Raw genomic sequence first — 19386 nt, 5'->3', positions numbered from 1 at the left:
GAAGTACTTTTTGATTGAAGTCAATATATAATATTATATTGGTTACAAGTGTATGACATAGTGATCAACGATTATATACACATGTATAATAATGCAGTTACCAACTGTCAACATACACAGTTACTGCGGTAGTATTGACTATATTCCCTATGCTGTACTTTCATCTTCTTGGCTTGTTTATTTTATGATTGGAAGTTTGTCCCTCTTGATCCTCTTCACCCGAATCACCCATCCCCCCCCCTTCTCTGTGTTTAGGAGTCTATTTCTGTTTTGTTTATACATTTGCTTTATTTTTTTAGATCCATATATATATGAAATCATATGGTATTTTGTCGTTCTCTGTCTGACTTACTTTACTTAGCATGATACTCTCTAGGTCCATCCATTTTGTCACAAAGAATATGAAGAGTGTTTGCCTAGACTCTCAAGTACAAACCAGATACGTGTTTTCCTGGACTCAGAGTTAAAAGACTGAGTCTGAATCATTTATCTAATTTTTTTAGTTGACCTTTTCATCTCAACAAACCCCCTTTCCCAGTCTGTGAAATGCAATCCTCCTTCACAGGGTCACTGTGAAGACTGCATGAGATAAGAGATGTAAAACCCCTCTCTGAACTTTAAAACATTATATAGACATAAAGTATAGTAGGTACCTGATGTTTATCCATTCATCATCTCTTCTTCTGGGGACCCACCAGTGCCCATGGCTCTAATTGGCCTATCAACCTCAACAGCAACCACAGGGATAGGCATGTGACTGAGGCCAGCATGGTTGTCCCCTCCCTTGGGACAGTGATCAGCCTCAAGAATTGAGCACATGACCCAAATAGGGCCGATTAGAGTCCTTCCCTGAAATTATATATTTCTGCTAAGAGAAAAATAAAAGCAACGGATCAGGGCATTTGATGGTTATCTTCGCTGTCCCATGGGGAAAAAAGCCCTTCTGGAGATGAAATAGACACACAGAAATGAGATATGGACGGCGAGAGGCAGATTTCTGTTGGCCCTGATTCCTGACTCTTAGTTGTTGGATATCCGAAGCTCTTCATCCTTTGAACACTCTTGTTATTTTCCACTTTGCAAGCCAGCATTTTGCTTAATTAGTTTGAGATGGTTTTCATTCGTATGCAGCTGCAAAGAGTTATCCCTGGTCATTCCTCTATTCATGTTTTCATTTATTAATTTAGTCATTAGTATATTTAACAAAGATTTATTGGCTATAAAACACCACTGTTGTATAATAAAGAATTTTATCTTTGTTCTTGCTTTAGAAGGGAGGGAGCATCTAAGTCAAGGCTTTGGAAGGACTGCCTTTGTTATTCGTGGTGGGCCCGGGACCACACCTGAGTCTACACGGATAGATGACTCAAGATAGGGGCTGGCCAAGTTAGAGAGACAAACCCTGCGGTTAGAGGACTGGGATTTGAGCTCTGTGGTATTTGCCTAACCTCCTCCAGAGAGGGGAGGGGAATTGGAGACTGAGTTCAGTCAAAGGGCCAGTGATTCGGTCATTCCTGTCTACATAATGAAACCCATTAGCCATTCTGGGCCCCAAAGCTCAGTGGAGGCTCCTGGCTGATGAACACATTGATGTGCCAGGAGGATGACATGCCCGATGCCAGTAAGAGGACACAGAAGCTCTGCATTCAGGACTGTTCAATAGGAGCAACAGGCCCCAGATGGAATCACTTCAGCTAAGCCACCAAGACTTAACACCTAACCTAACTGCAGTTTCAGCCTCTCCCAGGTGGAATTTTAAACCAATTGGTCTGGAATTTCCTGGTCAGCACTCGTGAGGTAATCCACCTGATATGACCCCCTGCCCTTTCCTAAGGGAAGGTAACCTTGCCTAAAATAATCCACTCTTTTAACTTCTTTGTCCCACCCTCTTTCTGCCTGTAAAAACCTTCCATTTAATACAACTCCTCAGAGCTCCCTTCGGTTGTTAGAGGAGATGCTGCTTAGGTCATGAACTGCAGAAGAAAGCCAACTAGAGCTTCACATTTACTCAATGGGATTTTGTTTTTCAACAGGGCTTTCCAAGACCTTGCCTATGTGTCTGTTCATTTGGCGAGTCCTGCTTTGTATCCTTTATCTTAAATTATAATTGTAAGTATAGTGCTTTCCAGAGTTCTGTGAGTTGGTCTAGTGAATTAGCAAACCTGAGGAAATTGTGGCAACCTCTGGATTTGCCACCAGTTGGTCAGAAACACAGGTGGCCTGGTAGTCCCCAAACTTGTGGCTGGCAGTCTTATTGGGGATTATGTCCTTAAACTGTGGAGTCTGCATTAACTCAGATGGTCTGTGCTAGTATTTGCACTACAGTATTGGAATCGTGCATATGACCCAGTTATTATTCTCCAGGAAATTACTCAAGAGACAAGGAAATATGTGGTTTTTCATCAGATGAAAGATTTGTATACAAATGTTTATAGCACTTTATTTGTCATAGTCCCAAACTGGAATCAACTCAAATGTTCATCAGTAAGTGAACAGGTAAGCAAATTATGGCATATCCAATCAATAGACTACTACCCATCGATAAAAAGGAATGAATTAATGAAACATGCAACAACATGCAGAGTCTCAAATTATGCTGAATGAAGGAAGCTACACTGAAAAGAGTACATACTGTATGCTTTCATTTACACACTAGTCTGTAATGACAGAAAACAGACCAGTGGTTGTCTGGGATGAGAGGCAGAAAGGAGTAGGGAAGAGGGGTTACAATGGGCAGGTGGAAACTTCTGGGATGGTGGGTATTGTCACTATTTTGACCGTGGTGATGGGGATTCACAGGCATAGATATGTGTCAAAATGTATCAAATGGTACATTTTAAACGTGTAGTTTATTGTGTGTCCATTATGTCTCAATAAAGCTGGTACAAATAACACCCTGGTAGGTCCTGTGAAAGGGCTGAAGGTTTCCCCTCTCAAATCCCCAGTACCTCAGGTTCACTGTATCCAAAATCTGACTCCCCTTCTAACCGACTTCCGATTTGCTCTTGCTCCAAATATATCCCCTCCTGGGCGGGGTCACTGTCATCCAGGAACCCAGAACCCAGAAACCTGAGAACCATCCTGGACTTTAACTGCTTTCAGCAGCAGCCATTGGAAATCAAGTCTGATGATTCTCTTTCCTTACCATCTCTTAACTTCCACCCCTCCTCTCCAGCCTATTTTAGGTCATTGTTACCACATGTTTGAACTCTGACCGCAGCCTTCTGAGTGGGTGACCCAAGTTTCCATCTTTCCAGAACTTGTGTATGATCCCTGAAATTTGTTTCTTCCAGATAAAAAATAGAAACTAAAGTATTTGTCTCCTCTTTGCCTAGGTAATCCCTACCTTCTTTGTGGAGACATCTCCAACTGCAGTCTAGCATGCCTGCCTCTTAGCACCTGAAACTTCTCGATAGTAGAGGAAATGCCACATTCATAATTAATTTATTGCCTGTCTTCCCATCAGACTGAACTCTTCGTGAAAGAAACGTGTCTATTTCATTGACTATTATTTCCCAATCCCTTGCCCAGTGTCCGGTCCAGGACAGGAGTTCCATACACATGGGTTACAACTCAAGGAGGGTTCAGTCTACTAGGACTATGTGACACGGACACATACATACATTAGGCAAACTGTAGGTGCCATAAAGCATGACACAAATAAAACGCTCCAGTGAATCAGAGGAGAAGGGAGAGAGCTCTGGCTGGGGAGGAAGGAAGGGGCATGAGGGGCTGGGTCAGGCCCTTCACATGCTAAGAATACATTTAACAGAGGAGACGCAAGAAAATCTACAGTGACTGTGGAGACAAGAGCAGGCCATTCTACCCAGATGACAACTGTTTACAGAATGAAAAGGGTAGGAAGGAAGGCTGTGAATGCCTTGAGGCCGGAGCTTAGAGGGCATTAAATACCCAGTTAGCTGGTAGCCCAGGGGAGCCACTGAGGGTTTTTGAACAGGTGAGTGACTTGATCAGCTATGCTGCTGCCAGTTTTCTTCTCTCCTCCTCGCTCTCCCCGGCCCCCTCTTCCTCCTCCATCTCTTCCTTTTTGGGTGGGAGGAATCATGGTAACAAGGCAGCATAACACAGATTTGGAAGGAGACAGATGCCACAGTTGGACACCTAACACTTGAACTGTTGACCAAGTGCTTGGGTGTCAGTCTTGAAGATGAAGAAGGAGGGTCAGACGTGAGAGAAGTGGGAGAAACAGACGTGGCAGCGCTTGGCAGCCGATGACTCAGGAGGACAAGAGACTGGCAGAATGGATTACCTGGAGGGTGAGGGCACCTTTATTAACTCTCACCAAAGGGCTGGTTTGGTGGGGAGTCCGGCTGAGGTGGAGAGGTGAGAGGGAAAGGGTTTGGAGGGAATTTGGCCTTTATACAGAGATGAATGGGATTCTGGGCAGTCTTTGATCAAGAAAGTCCGTGGGGCATCTTCTCTGCTGTGCTCAGTCTGCTGGGAAGCGCTGCCAGTCAACTGGATGGGAGATCCGTCTTCACTAAGAGATTTTTTTTCCCTTAATAAATAACAATGCTAAATTGCAAGCATGTGTGGGAGTATCAGGACATCGCTCCTCAATCCTGCTATTGTGTTCGAGCTCTGGGTAATTAGTGTCTGATAGTTTTAAACAGATGGGTCTCCCTGGCAGCAGGGATTATAGCTTGAAATCAATCCTGAACAAATATTATATTAATTTCTCAACTCCCTCTCTCTGTGGACAAAACCTGTTCTTTTCCTCTGAACACTGTAATGATGAGAGCATTAATATTAGATCATTTAGAGATGAAACGGAAGTGGTGGCAGAGAAAGAAGGGGCTGAATTTAACAGGAGCCGAGGAGAAGGCAGATGCTAAAACTTTCATGCGGCTACATGCAGCCTGGAAGCAGGAAAAGGAGACTGAGTGCACGCGGGGTGAGGGGCGCCGGACTGTTCCGGGTTCCAGGGCTCCCCAAATGTTCAGATTTGGTTTGAAGTTGGCACCTGCTCTGACAATGGGCTGGGTAGTCTCTGATGTTTATTCAGTCTCAGAGAGGAGACCAGTTCTACATAAATAGGTCTGCAGGGGGCCTGGCTAGACTTCTGACTTTCCAATCAAACCAGGCAATCTACAATTCAAAAACAAACCCGGCTGCCTGGAGAGAGCCTGCAGCCTGCACCCCCCTCCACCCTCACCCCCTACTGTCTGGGAAGCACAGCTCTTTCTCCTGGACTGTTTTAAAGGGAAAACCCACCACCGACATCCACAGCCTCACGTAAGGGTATGTGATGAGGCCAGTACTCTTGTCCTGGCTCTGGGTAAAACCTAGGCCTGGAAATGTTTAAATGTACAGGCAGTCAGCTCTCGGTTATGAAGGCTAATGTCATTTCAGAACCAGTTTTTTTGGCTTTGTAGGGTTTTTTTTTTTTTTTTACTCCCATCAGGCCATACCTATCTAATCATGCATGACTCAGGTTAACATTAAAACATGAAAAGGAGCAGCAGCTGTGGTATTGTGAGAAGAGCAGGGGATTTGGGGCTGGCCCGACCCTGCTAATGGCAAGTCTCAATGTCTGAGCATCTCAGTCTTTCTATCTGTAGAATGGGGCCTAAGTCAGCCCTTCCCACAGTATTTTTTGAAGGTCAAATACAAGGACGGATGCACAAGTACCTACTGAGCTATAAATGCCCAAGCCCATGTGAGATCATGAAAATGCTGTTGCTGCCCCTGAACACTGGATTCCTAGGGATGGGGAGGCTTCCAGAGGAAACCGACCTGCTGATGAACGTGGATGGTGCATGCAAAAACTGCTACAAAGTCCCGGGGAGAGGAGGCCGTGACATCCGGGCATTCCACAATGTGAATTTGGAGGCTGGGCTGGTGTAGTTTTATGTTAGGGGGTGTTGGCAGGGAGGCTGCTAGGACAGGCCACTGAAGGAGGCAGAGGGACGCAAGAGGGCAGGAGTGTGTGAAGGACTGTGCAGGGTCTGGTATTTCACCCTGCTTGCAAGCTAGCCAGTCAGCCTACCACCGTGTCCTGGATGCGAGCAGAACACATGCGATCTCCTAAGGTCATTACTCACAGCGATACAGCAGCCAGAGTGCGAGCGATCCCATGGTTCCCCAGTTCCTACAGGGCGACTGCAAGAGGGCCAGCTGACAGCTGCACAGCAGTGGATTGCTCTATGGTAGAGGAATCCTGAGTTTAGGGAACCTGGAGGTTTTACAATGGGAAGTAAGCTGTCCTGACCTTTGCCTTAGGAGGAAACATTATCTTTATTATACTAGATGCTAAGCTAACTTTTTCTTTGCTCCGGAGAGACACTGTCTCTGTCTTCCAAGGCTGTTTGCTAAACAAACATTCTTGAAAAGATAGTCCAGAATAAAATCAATGAACAGCAGGTTAGCAGAAGCACAGGAGGCCTATGGGAAGTTGTCTTCCCACAGAGCAGACTCTCTCAAACTGGAGCAGAAAGCTCCGGGAGCTGGGCCTGCTCCTGATCGCAGTGGGAGTAACCGGAGGTACTGGGGTCTCAGCGGCTCCCAGTGGGCACCTGCCCACTCACAGCAATCATTCTTTACCTGCAGCCTGCTGGGGCCTCTGAAAGGTGCATCTGACTACTTCTCAGCTGAAAATGCTTCATTTCTCCTTTCTCCTAATGTTTTCACTACCTAACATGGCCCAGAACATACAGTGCAGGAACCAGTAGGTCGGCATCACCTGGGAGCTTGTGAGAAACCCTTGGAGGGGCTCTGGCCTTAAGAAGCCTTCTTTGGGATTCTGACGCATACTCAGCCTCCAGGCCCACGGGGCTGGCCTATCTCTGGTATCTGGCTCTTGCTCTCTCATCTCCCAACAGCTCTCAATGATTTGCTAGATCTTCAAAGGTACAGGGTTCTTCTCTCTCTCCTATGATCTTCACCACTTAGGTTTGTTCTCCCCCCTTTCCTAGAACACCATTCAGCCCCCTGGAAGTCTCATAGGTAATTCCTACCTATCCTTCAGTTCCTGGCTTAATGGTCACCTTCTCTAGGGAGTTTCCTAACCTCTCCCGAATCTGGGGAAGGTCTCATCAATACTCCCAAAGCTCCCTCTCTTTCCCCCAGTGTAGCATGTACCCCTTGAACTGACATTACTTGTGTAACGTCTGTCTTCACCAGGAATCTCCATGAGAGGCACAGCCACATCTGACTTGTCACTTATTTGTCCCCGGCCCAGAGCAGGCACTCAGCTGGCACTTGTTGGTGAATTAGTCGTTTCATTTAACCCAGGCCGGTTAGGTCAGTGGCTGTGGTGTCTGTGAAGGATGCCGCATCTGGGGCTAGAGGCTGGCTGGGCCGTGTGCACCCCCAGGAACATTCCCTTGCAAGGTAAAGAACGCGACCCACCCTTTCTTTGATAACCCAAGGGGTTCTCTTGGAGAAAGAGTGAGTCCCCTAGGCTCCCATCCTCTGATGTTTGGCACATACATCCACACGGGCGCAGGTCAGCATCACCGAGAGCAGTGACCCTACCTGCGGAAAGTGTCATCTCGATTCTGGGAAAGGACCTGGAAGAGAGAAGGAAGGGGTAGCAAGTTACTTGTGCTAAATTAGCATGGCTCAGGTACTTTAGACACATTATCTCACTTAACCTTTACCGAACAGCCTTGTGCGACAGTTGCTATCTTTCCCATCGTATAGACCCCTAAGGCAGAACTCAGGGAGGCTAAGAGGGTCTTGAAAGTCACAGCTTCTGAAACAGCAGAGCCAAGTTTGAAGAACAGGTCTGTTCGGCTCAGTGCTGGGGTGACTCCTCCTCGCCTCTCATTCTTGGAGAAAGCATTCAGGAGGGCGACCAGAAGCCAAAACATTTTGCTGTCCAAGGCCGCCACTCTTCAGCGGCAGAGCTGGGGCTCCCAAGATAGACATTACGGTACAAAGGATCAAGTGCAGGACTCAGACAAGTGCTCAGTGACCCGAGTTAGGCCAGTCCCTTACTCTCCTTCACACCCTCACCTGTAAAACTAGAGGAATGGTTGATTACTATGACTTCAACCTCCCTCCCATATCTGACATGATCCTAGCCTCTCATAGGCTATTTCCACCCCTGTACCACAGGTAGGCTTACCATGCCTGGAAGCAGAAAAATGTAACATTCTTAACTTGACGTTCATCGCTGGTCATCCCGCCAGAATCCCCACTTCAGGTCTAAATTAAAGTGTGGGGATGAGGGCAGGAGTGGTGAGACTCTTGAGAAATATGGGAGCCCTTGACCCACAACCCCCACATGTTCATTAGTAGGTCTAGCAATTAAAACAGTGGTTCCCAGGCATTGAAATCACCTGGGGAACCTTTGAAAAAGGTCGATGCCTGCGTCTCACTCCTGAGATTCTGATTTTGTTGGCCTGGATGTTGGGATTTTAAAATGTTTCCTGGGTGATTCTAATGAGTAGGCTGAGAACCACTGAGTTAGATTAGCATTTCCTCCTTCTCCCGCCATAGCAATATTTTGAGAAAGTGATGGCCTATGCTTTTGATTGGAGCAGCTACACTTTCATTTTTTACCCCAAAGAGGGACTGCAGGATTGCCATGAGGCCCGGTCACTCCAGGTACACGGCATGCTGTGCATTGGGCCGAAACCCTCTTGGAGTTTTCGTCTTGGCGTCTGCATCTTCCTACATTCCAAGTTTGCTGGCTGCAGGGTAACAGCCAAGAAAGATGGAGGGGTGTGATGTCCAGGCAGGCAGCAACATCTTGTTCATTAACGTGCCCCTTCTCGGGCCAGGCCTGAGACTGCGGGAGTGGCAGGTGTGAACCTGACCAGCTCGCCCTAAGGAAATGTAGCTAAACTGGACCTGGGTGATCACAGGGGCAGCTGTGGGTCCGGATCCACCCACTTAATCATTCAAATGCTGAGCCCTGACCCTGGCTCTCCAAGCAGGATGGTGGGCGGTGGCGGGGAAAGGTCAGGCAAGCAGGCCCCTGAGGCTGTGTTAACTTCAGGCCTCCAATCATCTGGCGTAGGCTCCTTGGCCACCTGGATCCATGCAACAGGGACACAAAAGGTTTATAACCTCAGACCGCACCTGCCCAAAGTGTGTTGGTGGGAGAGAACAAACTAATTCCCTGCTTTCGTTCCTTCCCCCAAAATGGAGCTCACATAAAGCTTTTAAACCATTGGCTTTTATCTGTTTTTAGTGTCCAATTTAGGGCTTTGCAAGGGGCTCCCTCCGGGGCTTTCTCAATGGATTTATATCACAGCCAGATAGTGTCTTCGAAAGCTCGTCTGAGCTGGGAAGTAGAGAGACATCTTTCTCCATTGTCAAGTGACAAGGGACGACACCTAGGCAGCCCGCTAGAGTGCACAGGGGCCCCGCTCTGGCTGCTCTGGCTGCCTAGCTGGGGTGGGCACTGTCTGCAGAGGGCGGGAGTGGTCCCAGCAGGGTTCTGAATTGCCTTTCCTCTTGTGGGTACAGAGACTCCAGCTCTGGAAGACTTTGAACAAAGCACCGTCTGTCCTCTCGGTCTGTCACCTGCGGGCACAAAGATGTCAGCTCCCTGGCCAGCCACCAGGTGCCATTTGCAGAGACGTGTGCATTGGGGATGAAGGCGAGTGTGCAGAGGAAGCCTGCTCTGGCTGGCCTGGTAGGAAACAACAGCTCTCTTCTTTGTTGCTGAGCTGACTTCTTCCAGGAGCCGCATTAACCCCCTACCCTCTGCCTAGCTTCCCTCTCCTAGTGGGGGCGCTCATGTACTCTTTCTTCCCATACACATTTATTGAGACAGACTGCATGCCAGGCTGTGTGAGTAGGGGGCTGCCATGCCTAAGGGGATCATGACGAGGGTGAGCGGCCAGAAGCAAATGGAGCGATGGCAGCAGGTGACTGTGACGAGGCAAGACTGGCATGAGGTTCCGGGACAGCCAGAGGAGGAGCAGAGAACCCGCCCAGGGGCTCAGGAGACTTTGGGGAGCAGACCCCCAAAGAGTCATTCGCATCCCAGGCAGGAGATGGGCTTGCAGGCTTCTTTGCCCAAAGAGATCCAGGCCCTGATGAGTATTCATAGGATTCCCAGGGCATTCCTGGCTTATGCCTGTTGTCCTGGCAACACTTTCATTCTAAAAATGTCACAGTTTGGATGACAAACAGGCATAAATCAGAACTGTTCCTGAAAACCTATGAATACTATATTCACGGGACACGTGTGACCCAGGATTGAAATTCTATTTTGTGACAGAATCAGCATGCCTGGCGTGCCTTTGTGCGTGTGTGTGTGTGTACAGCAAAGGGCTGTTATGCAAAGCGTGTGCATTAGCACCATCTGACTCACTAGGAAAAGACTTGGGGGCTGGAGGTGGGGGTCATAGGTACAAGAGAAACCATTTCAATTGGCTTCTGCCTTTCACGGTTCAGGAAACGGAAGTCTAGAGAGGAAAACGGAGGAGTGGAGAGGGAAGGCCACCAGTGGTTGGGCGCCTATTATGAGCCACACACCTTGTAGCACACGCTCTGCCCCGGCACCTGTGCATCCCCCTAATGAATCTGGGGAGCATTTATAGCAGGCCCATTTTCCAGATGAGCGTGAGGCTTGGAGAGATTCCCTGACTTTTAGCTACAAGGCTGTGCAGCTCCAAGTAGCAGATTAGGTCTCCTGACTCGAGGCCAGGGCTTCCTCAGGGGGGGAAGGACTTGGACAGCCTGGGCCAGGGCTGCGGTAGCTCCAGCTGGGCCCTCTTCTAACCTTGCCCCAGTCCCCAAGGGGCCCTCCTGCTAGTTTCAGAGGCAGGCTTCCTGGGAAGCATCAGACGGAGTCTATCTCAGCCCCTGACTACTCCACTGACCACTTGGCCCTTGCAGATGCTATCCGAGGGCCCTGGGGGACAGGCAGGAAGAGGGGCTTCAAGCGCTGGAAGGGCTGAGACAAGCTGGGCTCCCCCTGGGACAGGCTCTGTACCTACTGTGTGCTCTTGGGCGCATCTGCCCGTCGCTGAAATGAGGGGCATGCAATGAATGACTGTAAAGATGCTCCTAGCTGTGATGTGGCTATGATTCCAGGATTGACGTCCTCACGTTAGCCATGAGTCCATCCTAATTCTGGTGGTCAAACAATGGGAAAAGAGCCTCTTCCCAAACCTTTCTGCCTTCTCACTGCTGACTGGAAGAGCAGATTCCCTGGCCGTGGCTCTGGCTGAGGACCCCAGATGCCCAGATTGAGGCTGAAGACAACCGGAGGCTGGGTGGGTGGAGGCCATGGAGGCCGCCTCTGCCACTGTGAGAGTGTGCTCTATGGAGCTGCTGCTCCCCGGCCACTGCTTGGCCCCAGGCCCCCGGTTCCCAGAAGGGGTGGGGAGGTTTGGCTGGGAAGAACTCCCAAGGGAGTTTCTCCTAGGTCAGAGCTGGGGAGGAGGCCGGGGCTGCTTTTCCAGGCTGTTGAGCAAATAGCCCTGCTAAGACTTGCCTCTTGGCAGTCCCACTGGCATGAACCCCTTTGGCTGGCACCCTTTCCTGACGTCAGCCCCCTGCCCTGCCCCCTTTGGGAACAGCTCACTGGCTCAGGGCCTCTGAGTGCCTCCCCCTACCTGCGCTCTGCAGGGAGCCAGTGGATCTGGCTAGTTAGCAAGGGGCCTTGCTGGGACTGGAACGGGGAGGAAACAATGAGGGATGGAGATCACTTGCACACCCAGACTTGTTCTCCAGCGATGCCATCAGGACGCACCGGAACACTGAGCTCTCGCCTCCCCTTGCCTCTCCCAGGTGTGAGGGCTGGCGGGCCTGCCAAGCACCAGGTGGGGCCCCACGCAGGTGCTCCTGGCCAGGATCGTGGCCTGGATGGAAGATCCCCACAGACCACAAGGAAGCCAGCCCTGTGGTCTGGGACCATTTCCTCCCAACCTGTTGCCTCCCCACCCCAGCAGGGCCAGGGACACTGAGCACATCTCCAGCCCCCTTCGGCTGGGTCACCAGCCTCCAACTGGGGTCCAGAGTGTCTGCAGTCCCAAGGAATGGCAGGAGAGACCCTGAGCATCTGTTTTTCCAAGTTGGTACCATGACACTCCACCTTCAGGCACAGGGTGATTTTGTGCATTTCTGTGCTCTTCGTGTTGTTCCTTCCTATGACTTCACTCTGTTTCTGAGCTGCCCCTATCCTGGCCCATAACTGCCCTCAGGGTCAGAGGAATTCCTCTCTCCAAGCATCCAGGAGCATCCTGGCCTTAGGAATGGGCTCTTGCACAACATGATTGAAAGAGCCGTGCAAAGTGTGTACATGTGACATCGATAACTGCGTGTACCTGGGGCTTATGTGATACTTTCACATACCTTTTCTCACTCGAGGGTTGCGTGGAGTCTTGGGAGGTGTCGGGGCAAGTGCCAGCACCTGTGCCCTGTGGTGAGGAAACCCAGGACCTGGGAGGAGCAGTGGCTTGTCTGAAGTTGGGGCCCAGTGCAGGCCCAGGCTGCGGACCCCTTCCTCCCTGTGCGGCAGTCACGGGCTCCCTCCCCTGTATCTGCTCTGAGGGCTGGGCTGAGCAGCTGTGCTCCGGCCTGGGTCCACAGGGAGGGCCAGAGTGCCGGGAAGCCTGTGCTCTGAGCTGGCTTCCTAGGAGGCCAGAGCTGCAGGAGCCCTGGGGGCCTGGTGGTGCCCAGCCAGAGGAAGGAACACGTGGCTGCTGCACGTGTGAAGTGGGAACTCAGAGCTGTTTGCCGGCTGTATCACAGGACCAAGGTGAGTGCCAGCCAAGAGGGACCAGGGAGACACGGACACAGCGCGCAGCTGACGGAGTCACTGCACCGGTCCTGCCCTGGTGGGGGCGCTTGACTGACAGGGTGTCTCAGCTGAGGAGTGTGGGTGTGGAGAGCGGCCCGAGGGGTGGTGTACGCGGTGTCCCTTCGCTCAGGCTGCGAGAGGTGCTCGGGCACCTCTTCCCTGCAGGCCCCAGCATGCCCCATGCTGTGGGCACACTCCTCCTCCCCCAGCTTTCTTGCTCCCCATGCCAGTGTGCTCTCCAGCTCTGCCTGAGTCCTGTTGCCCCGTCCCCAGGCTGTTGAATGCCAGGGTCCTCCCTGTGGCTCCTCCCAGAATCCTTGCTGCCAACCAGCCCCTCCCATTGTCCTCTCTTCTGTGTCCCCCCTTCCTCAGCACACCAAATGGCACCCCTGGCAGGTTCCCCCTTGTAGCACTTCTGTGCCTCCTCAGGCTGTCCTGCTGATCTCCGACCCTAACCTGGGGAGCCCCCTAAGGGCCTGCCTGGTCTCTCGGCTCCTGCCAGGGCTCATCCCCAGAGACTTTGCTCCCTCCCCAGCAGGTGGACAAGCAGTCACACAGTCACCAGGCCTGGCCCAAATTTCCGCATCACAATCCAGATTTTCTCCATTAATGATATCGATTTCCTCTGCCGAACTGCCAGGAACAAAGGCAGCTTTGGCAACTGGGCAGTTCATTAAGTCCCAGCCATCCCCGGGGACTGGTCACCAGTACACGTGGGAGCGGGAGGCCAGGCCAGGCCGACAGGGCGGCTACCTCAGGGCGCCTCGGCAGTACTTGGACAGGGGAGGCAGGAACGGGGTCCCCAGACAGGCCTGCAGGACCCCTGTCCCACCGGATCCACAGCACCCGACTCCCACCCAGCCTCCCTGCCATCTTCCTGCCTACCCACCCACCTCCCTCTGCCAGGCCTTATGCTGGGCACCCAAGGTTAGAGATTCCCAATACTAAGCCTGCCTCAGGGAGCATCCCTTCCTGTAGGAATGCTGACCCCCAAACTGGATGGTTAGGGTAACACAGAGGAGACAACCCCAGATGGTAGGCTGGCTCGCGCTCATTGCCGAGTGACCCTTAAGCCAGGGACTCAGCGGGCCCGGGGCCAGGGCCAGGTGGGGGCGGCAGCTGCATGGGAGCGTTTGGGGAGTCTCTTGGTGCACTGCAAGCTTCACTTCCCTTGTCCCGGGCTGTGTCCTTGGTTGCAGTCGGGCTGCAGGCATGCTGACATCCCGGCCTCTGGAAGTACTCAGCTGCTCAGCTATTCCATCAGCAGGGGCTCACTAAGTGCCTACTATGTACAGGCACTAACCTTGGGGATACAGACGTGGCCCCTTCCCTCCAGTGGACTCTGAATCTGGAAGTGAGCGTCCATTTGTTGGCCTGAAACTGCATCAGTGCCCCAGGGAGGGGGTTAGGCTGGCTCGGAGGAGAGACTGAAGTTTGCGTCAAGACTGTGCGAGGACCCTCCCAAGCTTCTCCTCTTCTGTCAGGCCAGGTTCTACCTCAATACCCTCCTGCCCTTCCCCAGGGTGGACTCCAGGGAAGGGGTTTGGGGATAGCGGGTGGACATTCAGCTCCAAAAATGCCAGGCTGGGAGTGTCTCGGTCCCTTCAGGCGGCCGTAACAGTACCATGGACTGGGTTTGTTTGGCTTAAACAGTAAACATGTATTTCTCACTGCCCTGGACTCCGGGTAGGCTGAGAACAAGATGGTGGTAGATTTGGGGTCTGGTGAGGGCCAGCTCCCCAGCTCACAGATACCAGGAAGGCATCTTGCTGCATCCTCACATGGCGGAAGGGGTGTGGGCACTCTCTGGAGTCTCTTTTATAAAAGCCCTAATCCCATTCCTGAGGGTTCAACCCTCATGACCTACTCACCTCCCAAAGGCCTTGCCTCCCAAGACCATCATCCTGCAGGTTAGCATGTCAACATATGACTTTTGGGGGAACACAGATATGCAGTCTATAGCGTGATGCTTCACATTCCTTATCTTAAGCCTCACCAAAACCCTAAGAGACAAACACCATAATCCCAATTTACAGACCAGAGAGCTGAGGCTCAAGGGAGCCGATTATCTCACCCAAAGTCTGCATGGGTAGAAGATAATCAGTCTGGCTCCAGAGCCCAGACCTTTCCGCAGTACCATGTTGTCTGGGAAACATGCAATACCTCCCTACTCCTGCTCACGTCTGAACACCGCAGGCACATAAGCATCCTGACCCCCTGGAAGATTGCTTCCACTCAAGGCTTTGAAGAAAATTATAGGGAAAGTGCCAGTGGGAACGCGCCCTTCCCTTCCTTAACTTGGGCCTCCCTTCTCCCAGCTTCTCCCCAGTCCTGGAAAATCCTATCCCCGCTTCCAGAAAACTCCCCAGAAGGCTTCCCGTGACTCTATTTAAATCCCCACTTTCGGCACTCGGAACCGGTTCTGCTTTCCTGGTGAGCTCTGGGTCTCCATCTGGTTTGGAGGCTATTTTGATCTGCCGGATGCAGATTAGCTGCCGTGATCTGGGGCTGAGTCGCTGGAGAGATGCCTTTATCTACACAAGGACAATTTAAAAACTAACTCAAAGCACAGAGAACAAATAAATACCTTCCTCTTTCTGTCTCTAGCACGCTCCATTCCGTTTCTACAAGTAATTGCTGAAGGATTATTGCTTCAAACAGGCTCTTCTTTGTCTGGAGTGTGGGGTGCTGCACGGTGGGCTGAGGACTGGCGGCTTCTGGCCAGCAGTGCCAGGTCGGGGAGAGGGCCACTCCTGTGGGGACAGGAGAAGGCCACTCCTGTGGGGTCAGAAGAGGGCCTCTCCTGACCCAGGAGCACAGGGCTGGGGGTGACCTTCCCAGGTGTCACGGCTTCGTTCCTGTGCTCTAGTGTAAGTGTGCCCTGGATGAAGATCACCTGTCCCCTCTCCCATCATGGAGAAAGGGGCCTTCAGGTCTGCCCTGGCCAGAGCCCAGAGAGGGATGATTAATTACATCGTTGATGCCTGAATCTTTCAGTAGCGGATGACACCTGAGAATATGGGCTTCTGCATCAGCCAAGGGTGTCCTGGCTTGGGGAAAGGGGTGAAGGGAAGGACAGCAGCCTTACCATCTGCAAATTTTTTATGTGCTCCTCACAGGGACCCATAGCAGAGAGCTTGACTGCACCCTTGATAGGTGACCAGCTCAGAGGAGGGACATTCTAGTTCACCTGCGGCAGGAACAGAATTCACACACACCTTCCACGAGAAGGCCCGGCCTCCCCTCCATGCCCGGCCTGCCTCTGGAAGAGTTCTGAGGGGCTGGCGAGGGTTTAGATGAGCGGGGAGGGAGTAAGAAGTGAGAGACGGAAAAGAGGGGTGTAGTTTTCTCTTTCTATCCTCTTTCCTCTCCTTCCCACAGCCGTCCACCCTGAACTCACCTGTGGCAGCCATCCCTTCCTCTCTGGGCTGCATGTGCCCCTCATGGTGGTCAGTGGTGATGTCCACACTGGCGGTCAGCCGTGGCCTACCAGGGGAGAGAGGCCTGTCCTTTCAGTCACCTGGGACTCAGGATGGGGAAAGGGCACCTCAAGGGGGGGCCACTCCAGGCTGGGATGGGGGGTTCATACCTGTGAACCCTGAACCTCTAGTCTAGACTTGCTGGCTGGGTATGTGGCCTCCCTTCAGACCAAGGCAGTGGATGGAGGTGGGCAGCATTAGGGACCCTGCATTCACATCCTTGCCTAAGAGGTCACTGGTCACTATCATTACCCCTCTTTATGGATGAGAAGACAAGGCTCAAAGGGCATATGCACAGTAAGGTGTAGATATGGCCTTTGAACCCAGGTCTGTCTTGTTCCAAAACTAGAATTTCTTTTAGAAAAAAAAACAAACCTACAAGTAATGTTTCTGGAGGGCTAACTCCGTCATGCTCTTTGCTGAGCGATTTGCAGACACACTCTCAAGTAATCCTTACAGGGTCACTGTTGCACAGATAAGGAAACCAGAGCTAAGGAAGGTTAATACTTTGTCATAAGTGATACAAATCTTAAGTTGAGGCCAGCCCCAAAGCCTGTGCTCTTAACCCCAAGGCAAGCTACCACGCACAAATGGACCCCAAATAGATAAAACAGAGGGCTCACACTTTCTGCAGGGCAGGAGTAGGCACTGTTTGGGTTGGGGGTGAGAGGAGGGAGTTTGCAGAGGGAACCCATGCGGAGTGCCTCCCCCCTCCCTGGAGTCGCCCCGCTGGAGTTAGAGTGAACACCTTTGGTTCAGGGGTCTGCCTCATGGCTGGGAGGTGCTCCATGAGGGCAGGCCTGGGTCCTAGGCCTTTGGGTACCCAGCTGAGGTCTGACAAGTGTCACAGAGCAGGACATGAGGCCCAGATATGCGAGCCCATACCACAGCAAAGCCCACGTACGCCTCCTGTCTCGTGACACCCATTCTGCAGGTGTTAAAACTGAGGTTCAGAGAAGGGCAATGCTGCCTACTTAGACCTTAGTCCCACCGGCAGAATCCGGTTCCTGAACAATCAGACTGAAAACACAGTTCTGCTCTTCAGGACAGGCCCGTCCTGGGTTCCTTCCCATAGGAGTGATTGGTTGTGGGGCTGCAGCTCGGCCGGCCAGAGGGGTTAGTCATCAGGAACTTGCTTAAAGAAAGGAGGGCTGTGAGTGAGATTTCAGCTGGTGCAGTCTGCCTACCCTGAGGATGCAGGCGGTGAGTTAGATGCTGAAACTTTGATGGCTACCTTCTGTCTGTAGCAGGGGATATGGCTTTCCATATATGGCAATGACATAAACTTCGGTTTTTAAAAGCATTTCTGTAAATAAAAATGAGTTAATGTAAAGGCAAGTATGAATGAATGTGATTTGACTTCAGAGAAACTATGACTTAAGGGGTTCTGGAAAGGGCCTCCTGGCTTTGCAGTATCTCCCTCATAAGCTGTGACAATTCATAGACTTCAGACAAGGCGTCGACCATTCTAGGAAACCTCTGTTCAAGTCACAGGCCGCCAGAGCTAGAAGGCATCTTAGGATGCAAACGTACCTGTCAGGGAGGAGAAAACTGAAGCCAGAGCTGAGGTCGTAGAAGGCCACATGCCTTCTCAGAAGGAGCCTTGTTCTGATTCACTCTCCCTCTCAGACCCAGGGGCTCAGGGCCGGGCCAATAGCCCTTCCCCAGTTGTCCCCATCAGTGAGGTGGAGAAGCACTGGGTGAGTTTTTGAGCACAAGAGGCTTCAAAATTAGCTAAGCGACTTTGAAAAACTGGCCCATCCCCAGAGATTCGGATTAGGAGGTTTGATTTGGAGGTGGTACTCAGGGAAACTGTTCTATAAAAATCTTCCCAGCTGCCCACCCTCAACTGGAGACCAAGGCCCCGACATGAGGTGCTTTCCAAGGTACAGTACGTGGTTATCCTCTCCCTCTGCTGCGTTTTCCAGGCTCCCCCAATACCTAGTGCAGAGAGAGAGAGAAAGGAGACAGAGGAAGGGAGCGAGAAGGCAAAGGGGAGAGGAGGAGAGAGAGAACACAAGCAATCACAGCCTTTGAACCTGGGCAGGTCTGGCTTCCAGTTCTGGCTGCACCACTGATACTTACAAGATGTGTTACCCAGAGCATCTTTCTTAACTTTGAGACTGTGACCTCACAGGTAAAAATGACGATATTAATTAGTACCTCAATACACTGTAGTGAGTTTTAAGTGAGATAATCCATGTAAAGGGTTTAGTACAGTGCCTGGCATATGTTGAGCTCTCAATGACTGCTAATTCTTAGCATCATCTTCTCTATCATTATGGCCAGAAGCCAGGGACTTAGTTGGAACATTCTTGAGGGCAGAGAAGGCATTCATTAAGTGGCTCAGAATTAAGATGGGCAGGAGCTGAGGCAGAGCAGACTTAATTCGCTCGCACACCCAGGGGAAGGGGTGTCTTTTGGAGATTTGCGTTGCCTTTAGTTGATCGCAATTATTCTGTCCTTCACTGTGCGGAAAAGAACATGAAACCCTAACAAAGTTCCAGGTTTAATTGAAATTTCCCGGGATCTGTTATTACATCGCTGTGATTGTTCTGGGCCGCTAATGAGCCCGTGCTAGCTGATTATCCAAGTGTCTCTCCAGTCACTGTTCCATTATTGCATTATTAATGATCAGATATGATTGTCACAGCCGACAGCTTGAACACCAAACGGGCAGAGACAAGCCAGCGAGCCTAACAGGTGGACAGATGGCCGGGGTGGGGTGGGGTGGGGCCAGTGGGCAGGGTGTGCTGGCCAGCAAGCTGGTACCAGAGTCAGAGGGCCACGGGGTGTGGATATAGGGGTGATGAGGAACTGAGGGGCTGGTGCCATGCCACAGGAGGCGGTGGGCTGGGCGTGGTGACAGCCGAGAGGCCAGAACTGAAAAAGCCCATGAGGGCACCTCCCTACACGCTGGTGAGTCCTAGGCATCAATAGCTCTCAATTGTCTGCTTCCCTGGAGAAGTAGCCCATGGCTCATGATGAACAGAAACAAACAAAAATGAACATTTCCTGATGAATGAAGTCTTCAGGTTCTGGGAAAAGGGAAAAGGCCAATGTATAGCACAGAGACGGGGAGAAGTCTGAAAGGGTCGTTCTTCCTACACAAGCCTAGGCCTGCATTTTGAGGAGATGCCTCACCCCATCCCTGATGAGACCAGACCCACAAAGTTG

At 51.3% G+C, this 19386-nt stretch overlaps 2 long non-coding RNA genes across 2 annotated transcripts in view; both read left to right on the top strand.

The window, feature by feature from the left end:
• Positions 1-1427: 1427 nt before the first annotated feature.
• Positions 1428-3312, top strand: LOC130680306 (uncharacterized). Its single transcript, XR_008993263.1, has 3 exons — positions 1428-1797; positions 2034-2084; positions 3176-3312. It is a non-coding gene; the product is annotated as an uncharacterized LOC130680306 (long non-coding RNA).
• A 9021-nt stretch (positions 3313-12333) lies between these two features.
• LOC130680304 (uncharacterized) overlaps positions 12334-19386 on the top strand; it is a 32723-nt gene continuing 25670 nt past the window's right edge. The window contains exon 1 of the long non-coding RNA XR_008993261.1: positions 12334-12688. This is a non-coding gene — a long non-coding RNA (uncharacterized LOC130680304). The remainder of the gene's footprint in view (positions 12689-19386) is intronic.

Source organism: Manis pentadactyla, chromosome 13 (genome assembly GCF_030020395.1).
Source record: "Manis pentadactyla isolate mManPen7 chromosome 13, mManPen7.hap1, whole genome shotgun sequence".
Lineage (NCBI taxonomy): Eukaryota > Metazoa > Chordata > Mammalia > Pholidota > Manidae > Manis > Manis pentadactyla.
The sequence above is the reverse complement of the archived record's forward strand: the minus strand, read 5'-3'. Positions and strand labels throughout refer to the sequence as shown.